We start from the raw sequence: 21,324 nt of genomic DNA, 5'->3' as shown, positions 1-21,324 counted from the left end.
TATAGGTTTCTTAAGTCAATTTCTTTTCTTAAGTCAGTTGTAAGCCCTAACGGAGTTTCCCTCTGCATATTCTTTTGTTTCAAATATTGGATTGGGTGCTGACCACCACTAGTTTACATTTAAAATAATGTTATAGCAGCCACAGTTAGCTTTTGACTTGTTTTTCTTCTTTCACAGGTCATCTCAAACTCTGGCTGCATGTATTGGTTGGCCTGCACAATTGCCTGCTCTGCATTACAAGCAGGTTTACAGCATGTGCTTTCTTATAGATGTTCTGTCTGTGGCTGTCAGTGTTACATCCAATGATGTCCCACAGTGCCTTTACATTAGTTAGTTGTTCCTTTGGTTTCCCTATTTTGGGAGTTACTGTACATTTTAAGATTTATGTAACAATTCTAATCCTGTACTTTGCACAGAATACTGCACTTGATCTCTCTCTCTCTGTCTATATTCAAATATATATATATATATATATATATATATATATATATATATATATATATATATATATAATTATTTTTCCCCACATGTTGGGTTTCATTTGCCCTTTTATCAATTTTAACATTTGTAGTATTTTTGTTGCATAGTCTAGATGCATGTTTCCTTTGTGATAACACATACCCCCATTTATGATCTGTGTTATTAAGCTTCTTAGTTCATTTTCTTTGTTTCCATTCAAGAAACACAGGGATTGTGTTGTGATAGTTTGGAAATTCTACTGTGCCCAGTCTGATTGGCTTATGCAGCCACCCAGCCATTCCATTTCTGTCTATGTTTATGTTTTCATAACCACACCGCAAATCATAACTCACCTCCCTGTTAAAGCTGTGCAGCTATGCACACTGTACACACACTCTGTATGTATATATATATATATATATATATATATATATATATATATATATATATGTGTGTGTGTGTGTGTGTGTGTGTGTGTGTGTGTGTGTGTGTGTGTGTGTGTGTGTGTGTGTGTGTGTGCATGTGTGGTGTGTGTGTGTGTGTGTGTGTGTGTGTGTGTGTGTGTGTGTGTGTGTGTGTATATATATATATATATACATATATATATATATATATATATATATATATATATATATACACACACACTGGAACAATTCACTCTGTCAAATCATCACTTGATTCACAGTGTGAAGTGCTTGGAATATTCACCAAGAGTACCCATTGCTGTGTGCTGGAGATGTCAAAAGAAGGAAAATTGGGTGGGTTTGAGTAAGGTTAAGTGTGGGATTGGGATTTAAATGCTGAAACTTTGGGATATACTGAAGGTTTTGGAATTAGGAGTAGATCTGTGTTCCCCATTGTTTGTGGGTTAGGGTTAGAACAGCAGTTAGGAAAGGGGATATGTTTAGTGTTCTGCATGTGTGTAACGGAATGTGATGTGTGTCTAAGTGTCTTGTGTAGGGGTAGTGTTACAGAAAGTGTTTTTTCTAAGGTAAGGTGCAGGGTTGAGGTTAGGGGCAGGGGTAGGATTAAGGTTACGTGGTGGACTTCCACTATGTTCTCATCTAGGGAAGTAAATACATATGTCCACATATTCCAGTCCCCATTAGATTGTCCTGCAGTGTGATCGTATCCCTGGCCTATAGTGCTGCATGCCTTACTCCTCTCACTTCTGTAGGGGGTGGCAGAGAAGCAGGCCATACCACCACCCCCCATGGTATGGGTGAGCCAGCTCTGACCTCTCGCCCCCCCCCCACCAAGCTCTTCAAGCTGCCCATGCTGCTAATCAAACATGCATCATCTGAGGTATAATCAGTGTTTATCCATCTATTCCAGAGAGTTATGGCTCCCTTCCCTTTTTGTAGTGAAAATAGAACTTTGGCCAGAAACCTAAGGGAAGAATTCAGAGATCGAGCTATGCTGAGATGTCAGAAGAGTAGGTCTATCTATTTACTGAAGTCTGCATGATGGCTGTAATGATTATTGGTGGTTCTTCCAAAACAGCAGATATGTTTGTGAGTTTTGAGAAGTGACAATGGTGGTGTATCAATTCTGGTGCCATTAGGAAGTACAAGAATTAATTCCAGTGAACATGACAGTCACTTCTAAGTACATTGATTTGATTGGTTATCTCACTGCATATTTTAGTAGCCTAAGCAGTCTTAATGTGTGGAAATCCTGTGCAGTCTGCATGTGGGAAAATCATTATTTCCTATGAAGAAATTCCAATTGGATGGACCGCATTTCAGTCAAAGACAGTAGAGAAACAGTCCAATATGGAGTACATTATAATAACTTCTGCATTATTCCAGTCAGGAAAACATGCAGGTTACATGGCAGCAATACAAATGTGAGGCATCATTTTTTAAAATATAATAAAATAAATATTATAAAAGCAAGATGTAAAGGTGTAAGAGTCAATAAAGTAACAGCAAATATGGATGAAATATCATTAAAATATATATGCTTTTTAGGAAGAAGAAGGAAGAGGGGAATGGAGTGGGAATAGGAAAAAATATAGTAAAGATAGTCAGGTACATAAAACATTTCAGTTTCTCTATGAAGTAACATATATGAGTGCATCAGATTATACGAGTTAGACAATCTCAAAATGTGAACTTCTTTTGAGACAAAAATAATTGTAGTACGTCTTTAGACCAGATGACTCTTCCCAAGATGAAGGCTTGTGTGATTAAAGGGGAAGATCTAGGTGAGAATTCGACTTAGCTGGCCTTAGTTTCTAAATAAGGTTGGCAATTTGAAGGTTGTTGTACTGTGAAAGTGACTAGAGAGTCAAATGAGGCATTTCAGTTGAAGTTTGGTTTGATGCAGTGGCTGGAATATGAGTCTCCCATACTGGAATGAAAACCTTGTGACTTTATCAAAACTTTTACAGCTGTGACAGGTCTACAAAAAGGATATCTCTGCCCTCAGTCTTGTCTTACATGAGCATAAATAAATGTGTTTTCAGACTTTTAATAGTGAGTAGAAGCTTTACAAGGGAGAAATACAGGAATAAATACTACAGTAATACAGTTACAGGAAGCACTAACTATGAGAGAAGTGTCTTAATTTATTTTGTATTAACAAGATGAAGAATGTTTTTTAATATTTAAATAGATTGGCTCACACATCACATAAAGGATTTGCTATAGACTGAGTACATGAATTCAAGCCTCTGTTCATTTCTGTAGTCTATCAGGGACTGCATTAACTGCTACTACCTTTAGTAACTGTCTGCCTGCATTATCAGTCTGCCTCTATAGGTGATATAACCATGGCATGAAGGTATTTCTTCCATTCCTAATTTGCAGGTTATATTGGTCTAGACCTGCTATAGCTCATTGTATCTGCATTCAGCACTTGTATCCCTGTTCTTATAGCTAGCATTATGACCTGTCCCTTTTTATGCAGGGCAGTCACGTTTTAGGTAGTTGTGCCCTGCAAAAAAAAATGGAAAAAAAGCTGAATGCCCTGATATTTTAGGACAGGAAACATTTTCAAGTTTCATATGAATCTAACATAAAGCAGTTATAGAACTATGTAATAAATATAAAAAATATGTAACTAAGCAACAGTTACCCTTACAGTTACCCTTGAACCTATAAAATCTCATTTTTTCTGGGAAAATGTCCAACTCTGGGAATTTGAAAAGGTGGCAATTGTACTCCTCATTTGAACAGTGCTGCAGTGGTTAGCATTGCCACCTCACAGCAAGAGGTTCCCTAGTTCGATCCTTGGCTGGGGTGCCTTCTGTGCGGAGTCTGCATGTCCTCCCTGTGGTTGTGTGCATTTCCTTCGGGTGCTCTGGTTTCCTACCACATCCCAAAGACATGCTGTAGGTGGATTGGACACTCTAAATTGGCCCTGTGTGTGTGTGTGTGTGTGTGTGTGTGTGTGTGTGTGTGTGTGTGTGTGTGTGTGTGTGTGTGTGTGTGTGTGTGTGCGTGTGTGTGCGTGTGTGTGCCTCCTGTGGAAGATTGGGTACCGGGCTGGCAACTCGACACTGTAAAACTCTACTGCCAATCATGAGTGGACAGGTGATCCACTGTGGTGACCTTTAACTGGGAAAAGCCAAAAGAAGATTTGAACATGACTCCAAGTATCTAAAGCTACCAACCACACCAGTGTTAGGGTTATTCTTCCTATCTCTGTTTCTGCTCTGTTCTTCATTTTCTTGAAAATATTAAATGTTTATCATTTTTTAAGCCAGCATGCTCACTTGCCTGTATATTTTCCATTCCACAATAATTTGTTTTAATGTCTGCTTTTTCCTGACATTTTCAGTGGACATATTTTGTATTTTCTTCCTTGCAAGGAATGTTTACTCTTCATTCTTGATATGCTTATGTTTTCAGCCTCTTTTTTATTTACCCTTATAGTATGTATTTTATTTACTTATTTGTTTACCAAAATTCATTATTCATTTCATGTCTCTGTCGTTCTCATCCGATTGTATGCCCTACTTCAAAAGCCATCAGACTCACCAGTACTGCCATTGTTATTGCCTATCTCTGTTTTTAAACTTTTTTCAGCATTTTCTTGAAAATTCTATATAGTTGCTTATCATTTGATATGCTAGCAAGTTCATCATTGCTATAGGTTTTTCTTCATAATAATATTATGCTTCATCATTTTCACTTTTTCTACTATTCTCAGATATATATAGTTTGTATTTTTATATTTGTGTAGAATACATCCTTTGTATTCTTAAACTAACAACAAAAATGAGTCATATAATGTTTTAAGAATTAATTGGTATTGCATTAATGTGTAGAAGAGACTAAGACAAACATATCTGAGCGGCTGTCTTTGAAAGGTGTCACAGACAAGTATTACATCAAAATTAACCAGGTCTAATGACTGTTTGCATTTTGTTTCTCCAGAACATACTCATAACTTCCATATGTTAAACAGTTCTCAGCAAAAAGTATTTATCAATCTTTTGAATGAGTAAGGGAAAGGAATGTATAGCGTATGTTTATCTTCATCTAATTAAGAAAGAATTTGCAGATTGTTTGCAGATCATTGTGCAGATGTGTAAGGCTGTATTTGTTATTCATTAAACATCTCTCGAAGTACCTAAACAAAAGCAGACAGTGACTTCAGATTCTTATTGCGTTTTTGCATTTTGCTAAGTTTTGCAGAGCTTTAATTTTACAGCTCAGCACTTTTTGCGTCTTAGAAAATGTGTTCTCCTTTCTGTTCCTACTTGTTAGTGACAAGATTATAGAGCTGCTCTTGAAAGCATCTGGTATGATAAAACTGGTATGTGTGTATATATACATGCAATTACTTTCATGCCTCATCATTTAAGGCCTCATACCCCTGCAAATATCACAAGAAACACCATATAATTAACAAGTCACTGACGCTGAGCATGGCTTCTCATTATGATGTGTGTTAACAAGCAAATGTCTTTTTATTTTACATATGTAACTCAGATAAATATGTGAATTACATTTGTTGCACTGATGTGGTTTTGTATAAAAGGTTTCTGTCTGTATCTAAAATTAATCTGTTGAACAGCTGTTGCAATATTTTTTCAGGACTGGAGAGCAAAGCTTGCAATTTCCATGAGACTCTACTAACATTTTCAGGATTTGTCATACATTATAATGCGTCTAAATTTCTACCTATTTGTTAACTCAGTATTGCACATTCTTTTTCAAAACAGGTTTATTGTTTTAACATATAAGAGAAATATCATAACAATTTTATACAAGTAATTAAAAATAGGTATTATTATAATATTCAACAAAACAACTAAAGTATTTACAAAGACATCCACTACAATCAGATCAATTAATTAAACTAAAATACCATGCTATTGAAATTAAATTTTTTTTAACAAATTTTGTAAATTATCCCATACAATAAAATAAGATGTTTTTCTATTTGTTCTAGTCCTAATTGTGTTTATTTCCATATGGCACACTATATTCATAACATTTTTAAATTCATTGAACGAAGGAGGTGTATCTGAAATCCAATTTCTAGTTATTATTTTCCTAGCCACTGCTAGAATAGACCATAACAAGGGAAGCTTAACCTTTTTAACACTTTGAGGTACAGGTGTGTTGAATAATATAAGAGATTTAGAAATAATGAAATTATCTGTAAAAGAGCCTGCAAAAATTCATTAATTGACTTCCAGTATTCTTTCAATTTTATACAGTCATAAAACATATGAGCCCAGTCAGCATTAATTTCTACATTACATCTCTTACATAGATTATCTTTATTATTTATTTTATTCATCATCAAAGGTGTATAAAAAGATCTATGTAAAAATTTCCATGTATAAAGTCTCCAGACAATGGAAGACGTAGTTCTATAAGCAGATTTCAATATATATTGTTTATCTTGTTGATTTGGTGGGTCCCCATTAATAGAAGTGAAATAATTCCAGTATGAATCTACACTGTAAAAAGTTTCTTGTCTGATAACTTTATGTACCAATGTTATCATTTTCATTTTAATGTACTTATTGACACTCTGTGGCTGGTGTACCTCTATATACCCCCTTTTCCTCCAGCATCTGCTGCTGGATGTGACTAAAATGATTCTAAGCCTAATACAGTGCTAAAACTACATGAATTAGAACATATAGGTTTTCTACTTCTTTAAACTACATGGGGCATTTCAACAATCTTTTTATGACAGATAGACAATGTTACATCTTCAATACCATAATAATGTACTCCAAACTACAATATTTTAGAGAGCTGTTTATGGAATAAGGATTCTGTTCTTTGATTTTTTTTACCCTGAAAAATTATGCTTACTCTTCTGGTTTATATAGCATTACATATGATCCTGTCTACCAATCCCAAGATCATAGGATCAAAGGAAGTTACTAGGCTAATGGCCCGAGGGCCCTTACATGCCTAACTAAATGTTACCCTTGTTACCATGATCAGCACTTATTGCCCTTGTCCAAGAGGGACACGGGTGGAAATCCCGGGGTGAACTTATGATTACCCATCCAATTGTTCAGACTGTGTTTGAAGAGGGCCAATGAGGTGCTCTGTTTGACATGAAGTGGGAGTCTTTTCCAAAGGTGTGGTAACATCTGGGAGACAAATCTGTCCCTCCGGCAGGTTCTGTCAATGTCACATACCAGGTTTAGGTCTTTAGAGTGAGTAACCTGTGTGCCATTTGACTTGCGGATGTGCAGCATTTCCAGCGGGGTCAGAGATTGCCTTATATGCAGGGCAGAGATCACCTCTGAGTAGTAGTCTGTATGAAACAGAATAAAGTGACAGTGATTTTAGCTGATCCACATAGGATAGCTGCTGAAGATCTTGAATTTTCTTTGTGAGGAACCTTTATTATCTCTCCAGTTGTTGCATGTGCTTTGAAAGGTACATGCCAAAAGGGGCAGCATACTCAATTATTGGCCTAATGAGTGAAGAGTACAAGGAGGTGATAACTTCAATTTTTCTCGAGGCAATGCTTTTACTTATGACGTGAGCCATATAGAATGCCCTTCTTACCACTCTGGAGACATGGTGATCAAAGGCAAGGTTGCTGTCAATCTGAGTGCCCAAATCTCTCACCACTGACAACATACTTAGGGTATTGCCATTGATGTGGTTATTTGCAGAAACATTGCTCTTGCTGAAAGGGATGACAATACATTTTTTGCATTGAGCTTGAGGTCATGACTTTGGCACCAATCATTTGTTTGCATAAGACCTTCTTGAAGGATGTTGATATCATTTGGAGATTCTATGACCGCACCCTGTTTGTCAGCCACAGTCCCCTGGTTTTAGCTTGTATTTCAGAGAAATAGATTCCAGTGCCAGGAGTGGCAGAGAAGTATATAAGAGTGGTACAGGATATGTACGAGGGTAGTGTGACAGTGATGAAGTCTGCAGTAGGAGTGACAGATCCATTTAAGGTGGAGGTGGGATTACATCAAGGATCAGCTTTGAGCCCTTTCTTATTTGCAATGGTGATAGACAGATTGACAGGCAAGATCAGACAGGAGGCCCCATGGACTATGATGTTTGCAGATGACATTGTGATCTGTAGTGAGAGTAGGGATCAGGTTGAGGAGACCCTGGAGAGGTGGAGATATGCTCTAGAGAGAAGAGGAATGAAGTTCAGCAGGACTAAGGCAGAATATATGTGTGTGAATGAGAGGGAGGATAGAGGAATGATGAGGATGCAGGGAGTAGAGGTGGCAAAGGTGGATGAATTTAAGTACTTGGGATCAACAGTTCAGAGTAATGGTGAGTGTGCAAGAGAGGTGAAGAAGAGAGTACAGGCAGGGTGGAATGGGTGGAGAAGAGTGTCAGAAGTGATTTGTGACAGATGGGTACCAGTAAGAGAGAAAGGGAAGGTCTACAAGAGGGTAGTGAGACCAGCTATGTTGCATGGGTTGGAGATGGCAGCACTGACAAAAAGGCAGGAGTCAGAGCTGGAAGTGGCAGAGTTAAAGATGTTAAGATTTGCACTGGGTGTGACAAGGATGGACAGGATTAGGAATCGGTATATTAGAGGGTCAGCTCAGGTTGGACAGTTTGGAGGCAAAGTCAGAGAAGCAAGATTGCGTTGGTTTGGACATGTGCTGAGGAGGGATGATGGGTATATTGGGAAAAGGATGCTAAGGATGGAGCTGCCAGGTAAGATGAAAAGAGGAAGGCCTAAGATAAGGTTTATGGATGTGGTGAAAGAGGACATGCAGGTGGTTGGTGTGACAGAGCAAGATGCAGAGGACAGGAAGAAATGGAAACAGATGATCTGCTGTGGTGACCCCTAATGGGAACAGCCGAAAGAGAAGAAGAAGATTCCAAACAGTAGGGGTCCCAGGATCGATCCCTGTGGAACAGCACAGGTAAGAGGTCTGCTGTTGGAGGTGGAATCCCTTATTTTACGGGTTCTATCAGACAGCCAGTTCTCGACCCACCTCACAATATCAGGATTGATGTCTAGCTGGGACAGTTTGTCAATGATGCCTGAGTGAGGGATAGTATCAAATGCCTTGGCCAGGTCTAGGTAGGCTGTATGTACAGATTTCCCCTCCTCCAGGGCCTTTCTGACTGTCTTGAAGAAGTCCACCAGGTTTAACAAGCATGATCTCCCCTTGTCAAATCCAAATTGGGTAGGGTCTAGTGTTTGGAGATTACCTTTATCTTTGTTGATAAGGTCCATGATGATTTTCTCCATGGCCTTACAGATAAGGCTAGTCAGGCTTAAAGGTCTGTAGTTCACAGGGTCAATAGAAGCACCACCTTTGTGCAAGGGGATAATGGTGGCTGTTTTCTATTCAGCTGTGATGAAGCTGGTGTTTAGACTGTGATTGAAAAAAGTAGCCAATGGTGATGCTAATTCTTGTTTTAGCCCATGTAGGATGCAGCCTGGGATGTTATCATGTCCCATTGATGTTGTGTTTTTGGCCTTAGACAGGGTGTTTATGACCTGCTCTTTACAGGTACAAGGTAGGGGACAGGTAGTAAGGATGTCACAAAGTATGTGTGGCAGGGATGGGAGTGAAGTTTTCACCGAACCTGTTGGCTAGCAGGGTAGCTATGTCCACCGGCTCAGTGTATGTGTTACCATTAACTACCAGTATGGTGCAAATCTGAACCTTACCTTTGAGGTCATGGATGCCTTGTGGCTGTCCTTGGTTGAGGAAGCTAACTTGGATTCATAGCTTGCCTTGAAGGACTTCACATGAAGTCTTATTTGCTTATTTAAGCTGAGGAGGGAGTGTCTCCGTTTTAGAGCCCACTCCTTCTTACTCTTGGACAGCAGTTTCTTCCTTTTATTGTAAAGCCTGTTAACAGTGGTTGTCCACCAGGTGGGCTTGTTTTTCCTTGAACAGCTTGTTTTGGTCCTAACAGTCAATGCAGTTATACAGGTGCTTGTATAGGGCATTGGTGTAGAGCTTGGCATACTTACCGGTTCCATCTGATGAAAGAGGTGTAATGAAGCTCTTTATACCATCCCGTAAGAGGTTATAATCTACTTTGGAGAAGTTTTTTAGTCTAGTTGCTGTGAGGGGAGGGTCAGGTGTGATAGTTACCTCAAATGAGACTGATATTTGGTCAGATCTCACCAGGGATGAACTCACAGTGGGGGAGCAACAGTGGTCTATCATATTTGTAAGCACCAAGTCCTGGATGTTGGCACCCCTGGTGGGGGTGTCAGACACCTGGTCCAGGGCATTGGAGTTGACAAAGTCGAGGAACCTTTGGGCAGGTGAGTTTGAGCATGAGAAATTCACCCAGTCAATGCTAAGGTAGTTAAAGTCTCCCAAAACTATGGTGTTAGGATGTATCTTGAAAGACTCAAGTTGATCCAAATAGGCAGAATGGGTGTCCTGATTCATGGAGGGGGTTCTGTAGCTGGCAATGTCTTGAATAGGTGTCCTACCAACAGTTAATTGCACCTGAAGTATATCTAGGGCATTATACTGTTTGACCAATCTGGAGGTATATTTATCCTTGATGGATATTGATAAACTGCTTCCATTAGTTTTCTTGCCTTCAGTTTGTAGTCTGAACGTGTGGAAGGAGGTGTAACCAATACCTCTCAACTGTACAGATTTTTGCAAAAAATCCAGATTTCTGACTCATATTTTTGGTACATTTTTCATAAAATTGCAGTTTCTATCAAATCATTGGCAAATAAATGATGATTTAAGTCAGAAAATAATGACAGACATTTGCATTTTAGACTTCATACCCTTCAGAAAATCCATGCTAGTGCAAATCATGTTATTCTAAATACTTTTTAAGTTTGTAAGAGCAATATTTAAAAATTGTCCCTATTTTTGGGTCTTTGTCCCACCATTATTTATGGCTTTGTCCAGACTTTTCACTCTAAGCATTTCAGCTTGTCTAAGAGGTATGATGTAACCCGGTATGGCTGTGGTGCTCTCCACAAATTTGAACCAGATCTCCATGACTGCACAAATGTCTGCATCCTCCAAGGTGAGGACTGCTTCCAGTGAGTGTAGTTTTATGTTAAGACTCCTAGCATTTAGCAAAGTGACCTTGACGTTGTTTTTGGTTGGTATTTTTATGTCGGGAGTTTTGTCCTTGTGGCGCTGCCAAAAAAGCACCATAGGGTGGCAAGAGCTTAGCCAGTAGCTGAAATCCCAGGGGTGACAGGCGAAGACCATCTCTGAGAAAGCATCTCAGTCTGTTGATCATGTCATTCCAGGCTGCCAGATACTGGATCCCCTTAGAATAACACCAAAAACTAAGCCAACTATTGAAGTCAATCATTTTCTGTTAGTAATGAGGCATCATTCTAGGTGAAAGTAAAATGCTGCTTAAGGCTAAGGACATTCCTGCCTGAGACACATAGTCTGAGAGGTCAGTCATGTCTCTCTTCATATAATCCAGAAAGGTATGTCTCAAGTCATTCACACCAACATGGACTATGTCAGAGTCATAATAGTACCTGCTGTTGAGAGACTTGAGTACATGAGTGATATGGCGGATCCTGGCACCTGACAGACAGCTGACCGTGTCCTTATCCATCCTGGTGAGAGGGACATCTGTTTGTCTCACGATGGAGTCTGCTATGACTAATATGTTAGGTTTAGTGTTTAACCTTATGGGCCTGACAGGTGAGACACTGTTGCATGAGCTATTCTATGTATTGTGTTGCACAGAGGAAGTATTATGTGTAGCATGCTTGTCTTTGTGTTTGTAGGCCTCTGGTGTTTGGGTACATTTGTGGCGAGGACTTCCACGTATGCAGGTATGTGTGATGTGGGTTTGGGTGGAGTAGATGGTGAGATGTGCATGCTGACAACCCATTCAGTGTCAGATGTATTGACTGGTGTGTGAGAGAGTATAGATTCAAGGTACTTAATATAGTTGCAGCTGTCACATGCTGAGTTTGTGTGTAGTAAAAGTAGAGAGTTGTCTGTGTACATGAGGTAGTTGCTACAATGCCTCAGGATGCCCATGTTGGTCAAGCTGGCTTGGGGAAACTGGGGGAAATTGCCCATTCATTTTGCTAGGTGAATTTATATGATCATAAACAGGAATATGGTGGGAAAGGAGTCACAAGTAGGAATGACTAGTGGGCGAGTTGTGTTAATACCTCAGAGGCTGGGCTTAATGCTACACTAGTAGGTAGAGTAGGGCCTCAGAAAATCGATTGAGGCTGTTATTACAATGAGGTGCTTACACAGCTTCACTAGCACTGCCTCTTTCCCCAGAAATATGCTAAAGATGATGAACTACACTGTTAGGATACAGATATTTTCAGGAGAGCTATAATACTAGATGATACCAGATCAAAGTCAACAAAATCTACAAAACAAAATCAGATGAAAGTAGGAAAATATATTGTGCCACTAAGACCAGACAGCACCATATTGACTATAAAATTAAGGGAAATTGAACAAGTGCATTCATGCTCTATTCACTTTTTCCAAGTAGCAGCATGGTACATTTGTTAGTGTTGTTATACAACACTGGCTCTTTGAGTCTACAATGATATTTTACAAGCCTCTTTTAAACACTCTGAACAGATTGAGACTAGGCTAACTGGAGAAACCTCCTTGGCATGGGACTGGTTGTTGGGAGATGGTAACTAAAAAACAGAAATAGAATGTTTTGTATTTTAATAATCTGCTCTGTGATGCCAACCACCTACCTTCCTAATAGTTTGCCTGATAAGCATTGCATAGCAGGTTACCAACAAGTTGTGCTATTTAAACCTAAACCAAACATTTTGTAAAAATAATCATGGTTTGCATTTTAAGAGATGAAAGCAGTTGCTGATTACATTCTTAAGTTTTATACCATTTTAGTTTTTAGTGTCTTTCTGTTCTGTCAACAGTGTGCCTCAGTCTTTTAGTTGATCTTTTTTGCCTATCACTGTTTTCCATACCCTCTCTGTTCCCTCACTAGTGAAATGGGGCCCAGCTTCTGCCTCATGGATAATCTCTGGTGACTAAACAAATAGCTGATTAAAACAAGGTTACTGATTGTACAGTGTGTGACAGCCCCTGTCTGGGCCAGTGATCAAGGACCCTGAATCCTAACCACTGACACTGTACAGGGACATTCACTTGGAACAAAAATGAATACACCCAGTATTTCCAGATGCAGCTCTCTGCATCAAGCACAATTTCCCTTAAGAGCACACAGGGAACACACTCAGCCCAGAGTCTGGGTTTCTCTTTCTGTCTCTCCCCAGGTCCTTAATAAGGCTCCCCAGTCGCACAGCTGTAGAGTTAAGTCTTCAGCCGAGTCCAAGCCAAGTCTTCCACTGCTCTCTGTGAAAACAGTGCTTTGTGTCCCCGCTCCAAGTAGCTGACACACACACTTTTTAAGATTTGATTTACACAGACACACTCTTTGAGATTTGATTTACACACACACACACGGGAAAGCCTAGTACAGGTTTACTAGATATGTCCCCTTCTATCCAGAATATAAGGTAGTTACTGCCACCAGATACTGCCAAGCCAGCTACTTTAAGGGTCTTACAAGGGCACCCAATTATACCGAGAAAAATTAATATTAATATGAATGGTAGTTTGACCAATGCAGTAAGGCTTTTAGAGTCACTAAACAGATATGAGTACTCTCAAAGGTTAAAATATTCTCTAAAGGACCAGCCACAATGAAAAGTTTAAATATATTTAATAATAAATAATAAAAGAACATGAAAATACTAACTATCCGTATGGGCCGTTTTGGGTTGCTTCTATCCCTTTCAACTTTCTGACTTGAAAACCCATGTTAGCACTGGTTTGCACTTGTTTTACCTCAGCGGATCCTGTTTGTGCATCCTGCAGATTCTACAGCAGCAGAAAGAAGAGAGAGAAACTTCGCTTGATCATAAGTACCTGCTTTTGCTTTCTTTAGCTTAAGTTTGCTTGCCATACTTTATTACAGCCGTTTTTACAAGCTTTGATATTTAATTTAACTGTATTCTGCTGATTTTTGCCTACTGCACTTTTTTGAATAGTTTTTCTAACTACATTTACTGTTGAAGGCTACACACTCAAGTGTGCTAGCCTTTTTGTGCCTTAAAAGTGATTTTTTATTACTGCATTTACTGTATTTTTGATTCTGTAGCAAAAAAAAAATGCTATCTACTTGCTCATTTCCCACCTTTTTCTCAAACTAGAATAGTCCAGATCTCAGATTTGCTGATTTCAGGACTGCATTTTGTGTTTCTGAGTTGTCCAGACCTTGCTGAGATAGAAGGAAGTCTTTCTGCTTATCAGTGGGAGTGGTGAGCTCTGAGCAGCCTAGCTATCGTTAGAGGAGTGATTTCCAGCTCAGGAATTGTATTTTATTGGCCGTTTTGGGCTGCTCCTATCCCTTTCAACTTTCTGACTTAAAAACCCACATTTGCGTGGATTTGTGCATCACGCAGCACCGCTAAGCTAGGGTAAACTATTACTGGTGCCTTAAAGTCTGCTCTACAAATTTTCCCTTAGACCTTCCTAGCTTTCATCTCTGAGCACTCAAATTAGACCTTTAATCCCAGCACTTGCTCAGAACCTCTTGTAGCAGTTTTTGTAAGCATACTAACTGCCAGTAGCACTAAAAACCCTCCATAAAGGAAACAAAAACAGCTTCAGTACTTAAAAGAAAGCAAAACAGCTCCAGTACTTAAGTAACTGAGCACCTATCCAAGCATGTCTAAAGGTCAGTTCCCTTTGCTTTCTCCTGTTAACCTGGTGAACTTGGGCATCCTGAGGCAATGTAGCAATTGCCTCATGTACACAGACAACCCTCTCCTCCTACCTATAAAACACATCCACTTGCGAGAGATGCACTTACATAGCCAAACTAGAGGCCACGCTCTCTCCAACCAAGACTGGGCACTTGTATAATTATAAGTATAATTCATGCAGTGTATTTTATATAGGCAAAACAAATTGTATGTTGAAGGAGAGGGTCATGGAACATTTGAATGACATATGTAATAATAAATTAACAAATGCACTGGGTAAACATGTATCAGATTATGGTACAGAGCACAACTTTAAATTCTTGGTTTTACAAAAAAATGTATGAGAGTTTAAGAGAAGGAGATCTACGTAATGAAACTGAATATATAGAGCTGAGATCGATTGTTGATTTTAAGGCTTATGTTTCACCTGGCCTGAACAGTGCTGTCTCTTTAAAACCTCTCAAGAAAAAGAGGTTTGCCACATTCATTCTCATTATGTGTTTTTATTGGTTGTTACTTGTATTTAAACTGTATGTTTGTAGAAGCTTTTATTAAGGTCTGAAGAAGAGGGTTACCTCGAAAGCGCTTACCTAAATTATTTATTTTATTTTACTGGTAATAAAAGTGAGTCTTTTATTCTCCAGCCACCACGCCTTTTTACTTTTTAAAATTACTCCTGTTCCAACTGATTTGCCCAAAAATTTCTGGAATTCATTAATTCCAATGCCCTGGACCAACTAATTTTCACCCCTTCTAGAGGTAGAAACATTCTAGACCTGGTCATAACAAATATGGGGGACCGCTACTCTACACCAGTAATCAACTCCTCCCTGGTTAGATCTGATCACAAGTTAATCACAGTCGCTATCCAAATCCCACCCTCACCCCCCCCCCCCCCCCATGAAGGAAACCACAGTGAAGAACTTCTCCAAAGCCAATTTTAAGCTTCTAAAAACAGAAGTGACAAACTGCACGTCATCCATGCAAATAGGGAATGGGTGTATGGCTGCTGAATCATACACCAAAGCACTGTATGAGCATTTACACAAGTGCATGGATCGTGCCATACCAAACAGAACCAAGATCCTTTCCTCCAAAAAAAGGAAGCCAATCTGGTGGTCCCCTGCCATAAACAAACTCCACAACAGAAGAAAAAAACTGTTGCAGAAAAAGGTAAAGTCCGAAGACTGAAAAAATTCCCTTGTAAATCTCAGCAAAAAACTGAGCTCTCTTATCCAATCCTCCAAAGCTAGTTACGAAAACAAAATTGCTACAGATACTAAAGATAACCATAAGGCATTCTTTAGCTATGTCAAAAATCTACATAACAATATGCAGATGTGCTCTGAGCTACTGCACAACAGCACCGCTTATACTGAACCAACAGATATTGCCAATATCATGGCCGACAGGTTTAGTGCAAACTTTACCCCCTTCACCCCCTAAAAGGCCCATCCCAATACCCGAGGAATTCCAAATCCCTATTATCACAGCTGCACAGGTAGAAACCGCACTGTCCAAAGCCACAAATACAGCTTCCATGGGACCTGATAATATACCTGGCTGTGTTCTACATGAATTACAAAGGGAACTGGCACCACACCTGAGTGCCTTGTTCAACCACAGCCTCACTTCTGACTTTGTTCCCACCGAATGGTGCACCACTACAGTCATTCCACATCACAAAGGGGGAGCGAATAATGACTGTGGAAACTATCACCCCATCAGCCTGACGAGCCTCATCTGTAAGGCCATGGAGCGCATCATTATGGACCTTATAAAAAAGGATATAGGGAACCTTCAAACCCTGGACCCCTTGCAGTTTGGGTTTGTGAAGGGTAGATCATGTCTGTTCAACTTGACAGACTTCTTTGAATCTGTCACCAGAGCAGTCGATGAAGGCAAGGTAGTCCACACAGCCTACCTAGATCTAGCTAAGGCCTTTGACACTATCCCCCACTCAGGGATCATTGATAGACTCACTAACCTAGGCATTAACCCCTACATCATAAGACGGGTTGCCAACTAGCCCATGGACAGAACCCACACTGTGAAAATAGCGGACTCCAAATCTGACTACCGGGCAGTTACAAGTGGAATCCCACAGGGATCTGTTCTTGGTCTTCTCCCATTTGGCATCTACTTCTCTGAAGTTCAGGCCAACACCAAGGGACTCTGGTTAACCAAACTTGTGGATGACTGCAAACTGGGAGCTATTATTGATCCTCAAGCTGATGTAGACATCTTACAAAAAAGCCTCACAGAGATCAACGACTGGCGCCAGAACCGTGGTCTTAAGCTCAATGCTAAAATGTGCATCATTACTCCCTTCAGGAAAAACACAGTGCCCATGAACTACCACTCCCAAGGTGTGATAAGAGATCTAGGGACACAGGTATATAGCAACCTCTCCTTTGACAACCATGTTGCCACTGTCGTTAGAAAGTCCTTCTACGTGGCACACCTCATTACAAAAGGTTTCTCATCCAGAAAGAAAGAAGTCATAGTTCCTCTCTACTCATCCCTCATTAGACCCATTATAGAGTATAATGCCCCATTTGGCATGTACCTCAATAGACATTTACAACAACTGGAGAGGCCACAAAAATTCCTCACTAAGAGGATCCTAGGACTCAAACACATGCCCTATACAGAAGATAGTATCAAAAAACTCCAGCTTTACTCCATCTCATATCGCCTACTTAGAGGCGATCTCTGCTTGACATACAAAGCCATGTCTGACCTAGTGTTGCTAGACATGCTTCATCTAAAAAAGTCTCAATCCCACTGTACCACATGCTCCAAAGACCTTAACCTCATCACCACAATAAACAGAACCTGCTGGAGGGACAGGTTCCTAACCCAGAGACTTCCCATATTCTGGAACAAACTCCCCATTCATGTCAAGCAGAACACTTCACTAGCCATCTTCAAGAAAAATCTTGGCGAATGGATGGGTAACAGGAAATTCACCCCAGGGATCACTTCAACAGCCTTGCTAGATAGGGGCACAAGGAACTAACGTCCAGCAACAGGATGACTGGGAATATTTTGGGCTAGGCTTGTATTGGCTCCAGGGCCATTAGCCTAGTACTCACCTATGAACCTATGAACAATAAACACCAGCGTTTCAACCACAGAAAATTTTAAAATAACACAGATGAACAGATTCACACAGATACAGAAAAACAGTAATTAACTAATCTCACTATATTTTCCTGACTGATCTCGACAGTTACTATTCCCTGGTCATTACTAGAGCAAGGCAAGATGAAGTAGGTGAGTGATCCTTCTATGTCAGGTTTCCAAAATAGAGTGTCATGAAAATTCAGCTGCAACTAGTATTAAAACATTTTTTTCCTAGATTACAGAATGACATCACATACATCCGGTCATCTGACATCTGGTTCCCATGTAACCCCCATTGGCTAGAAGCTGTCAGGATTTAGCACATATGTGTCAATAATACACAAACACAGAGTCTTGCTAATATCTGCTGCAGCTCCTGAAAGTCATAAAACCATAAAACACTTGTACTCTTCATGCAGGAGCTAATGAACCATACTTCTTACAGACATTGCATCTCTGGCTTCATTCAAAACTGTGAGATAACATTCTTATGGCCTTGGCTCAGTAATTTAATTTCTTACTATTTTTAAAGTTTGAGATTAGCATCTTCTCTTCCAGTATAGTCTGTTAAAACATATACATTTAAACAGTTACAATACAGTACAGTCTGACATACATGTATATTTCTTTTCTGTCCAACAGGTCACACTGTTGATACATTTTTAACACAAGCGACTTTACAAATACATTTTTCAACACAAGCATCTGTACAAATCAGTTTGATATACACATCACATATAATTATTTACAAAATTCCAGCTAGCTGTGCTGGCATATGTTATACATCCACTGCCCTACTTCTCCTGGCATAGCTGGCAATACCTCAAATCATCAAACAGTGTTATTAGAGGTTGTTTAAACAGTTGGCCAGTGTTGTGAAATTACATGTAATAAGAACTGATTACCTCTAGAAGACATAGTTTTTAGACCAGTCCAATCAATCTGAGTGTTAGACCTGGCTATAGCGATTCTGCTTCTTTGGAGACTTAACCTGTGTCTAGGGGAAATAGACTGGAATTTGGAGCATGTTATATTCTTCTGCACATACTTGAGAATATTGCTGTACAAGTGAGGCTGGTAGGCTCTACTGTTTATGGTCACTTAAGTTTTTTGTCCCCCCTGTGGTCTCCTCTTGATTCATCATGTGAGTGCCATAGCATAATTACTCTGATCCCTAGAGGTACTAAGGTACTAACCCCTTGAATCTTTGTGAGATGCCAACAGTTCTTGCCAGGTGAGTATGCTTTAATAGAATATTTTAGATTATAAATGGCATTAAGTTATTTTCTTCCTTTTTGGTTTTGTTTGCTTTTTATCATCACTCTCTAAATTTTTATTTATAGTGGGATCCTGAATAAAGCAATAAAATTTCCCAGTTTTATCTTCTTACTGTTTTTTATTATGTCAAAGTCGGGCTTGCCACTATTTGTGTCTAGGAAATATTCATGTTCCTTTCTTTTCTACTGAAGAGTAGCTGCATTCATATTTGCTTGGATTGGAGATACATATTAGGTTTTCTGCTCTAAAGAGCGTTCTTTAGCCAGTGCATCAGTTAAGTAATTTCTGTCGTTGTTCCTTGCACTTTTGAGTGACCTTTTCCTAGAAAACTGTTAAGACATGATCACACAGTAGCTGTGCTTGCATAACTGTTTTTCTTTAGAACTGAGCATGTGATTTACCTTCCAGCCTGGCAAACATGTGAACAAATTATATCTGACATAATCAGATTCGGTCACTACCACTGTGCCATGCAAACAGAACTAGACTACCATCTCTATAGCTACATATACAGCTGCTAATTCAGCACATTAATTTTGACCCTAAGCTTGCACTTGATAGGAAACCATGTTTTATTTTCATACCAAACTACTCCCAAGCCACTTTTCTAGGTTCCATACTGGCTAAAGGAACAATTGTTACCAAATACCATGGAAATCTTCCTGCATACATTTTAATTACAAAGGTGGTGTCTCTTACTTCCTGGCAAGGTCAAATGCTGAATCTTGCTGAAGTAGTTGCCTAGAATCCTCAGACTCTGTACAGTCATGTAGTTGCAGATTTGCCAGTCCTTGAGTGATTGGACTCCTTTTTTTTCTTTTGCTCTTGGTATGCCTTATTTCCAGTGATTGCTCCTGGAGGGCTAAGGTCTAGACTACAGGACTACATTTCACCTACTAGGCACATTGCCATCCCTAAGTTTTTGGCTTATGAGTAAGAACAATATACTAGCTATGTGCCTCTTCCACAACTATTTTGTCACAGTCATAACAGACATAATGTCTCAACCTCTGAATTCACCATACAGTGGAAAAGAGGACATTTTCACAGTCAAATAACATTTTCTCTACCTCATCCAGAGACTTACTAGCATAAACTAGAGCACAGTGATTTGAATCATGCTTTTGATACAGGACAGCACTAATGTTATTAGTACACCCTCAGGAAAAATCCACATCCCTCTGGAGATAAATCAGCCATGGGCCTGACTTAAGTTGCCTTTTAAAGCTTAGATGGCATTCTTTATTTACCCCACACATAGATTACCTCAGTAAGATGGTCCTCAAAAGTATTCCTTCTGGTCAGCACATCACCTACGTGAATCAGATTTCCTCTACGTTCTCTCTCTCTAAATATGGTTTTGCACAGGAAGACATTGAAATCTGCAACTGAGTTTAAATATCTAAAAGGACATCTGGTCCATGTGTATCGTGGTCTTGGGGAATCCATAGTAATTGTCGAGAATCCACTGAGAAGGAATTAAACTGTATAATATTTTGCACCCTCAGCCTTAAACAAACTATAGTCTAGATATGTCATTGGCCAGCAATATAAAGGTACCTGCAGATATAGCTTCCTGTAGTCTCTATAGTAAGCATTGACTTAATTGTGGCTTTTAGAACAGGCTAGAATAGAGAGTTATACACAGAGTTTAACTATCTTATAATTCTACTTTTTATCTGGTGTTTAGAATGTCTTAGATATGCTCCTATGATGCCAATGGGATTTTATGCAGATGTATATATACACACACCGGACCTTTACTTGGGTCATTTAGAATGTAAGTAATATGAAACCAGTTCTCCAATGCCATTAAAAACTCTTGCAAACATATTCTAAAGCTGACTAAATATTTCACACCACTTCTTTCTATTTTTCTGTCTCACAACGACATGTCTGAATGGCCTGATCAACCTATTTCTGGAGATCTTTAAAAGGCAAGTTGTTACCAGAACCTATCTTGTCTTCAGTTATGTCTGAAGCATTTTCAAGATTAATGGTGCACTCTTTCCTAGGTTGTTGCCAGTGTTGTGGCATAGTGAGATAAAGCCCTGACTATGGCCCAGGTGACCTTGATTTAGTTAGTGCAGCAGTTGTCTGAGGCAATGGCAGGGAGGATGGCCATGCCCATCCTGGGGGGGGTGGGGGTGGGGAGGCGGTGGAAAGGGATGTCTCCAGGACCACACAATGTGAAATAATTTTCCTAGTGCAAAGTGGGGAAACTACCATAGAGTGCTTCCACAGATGGGAGTCTCCTCACTGGCCCCAGCCTATTTTGGAGGAAGTCTG

This window comes from Protopterus annectens, chromosome 1.part2 (assembly GCF_019279795.1).
Source record: "Protopterus annectens isolate FY-2018-M chromosome 1.part2, PAN1.0, whole genome shotgun sequence".
Taxonomy (NCBI): Eukaryota; Metazoa; Chordata; order Ceratodontiformes; family Protopteridae; genus Protopterus; species Protopterus annectens.
The sequence above is the reverse complement of the archived record's forward strand: the minus strand, read 5'-3'. Positions refer to the sequence as shown.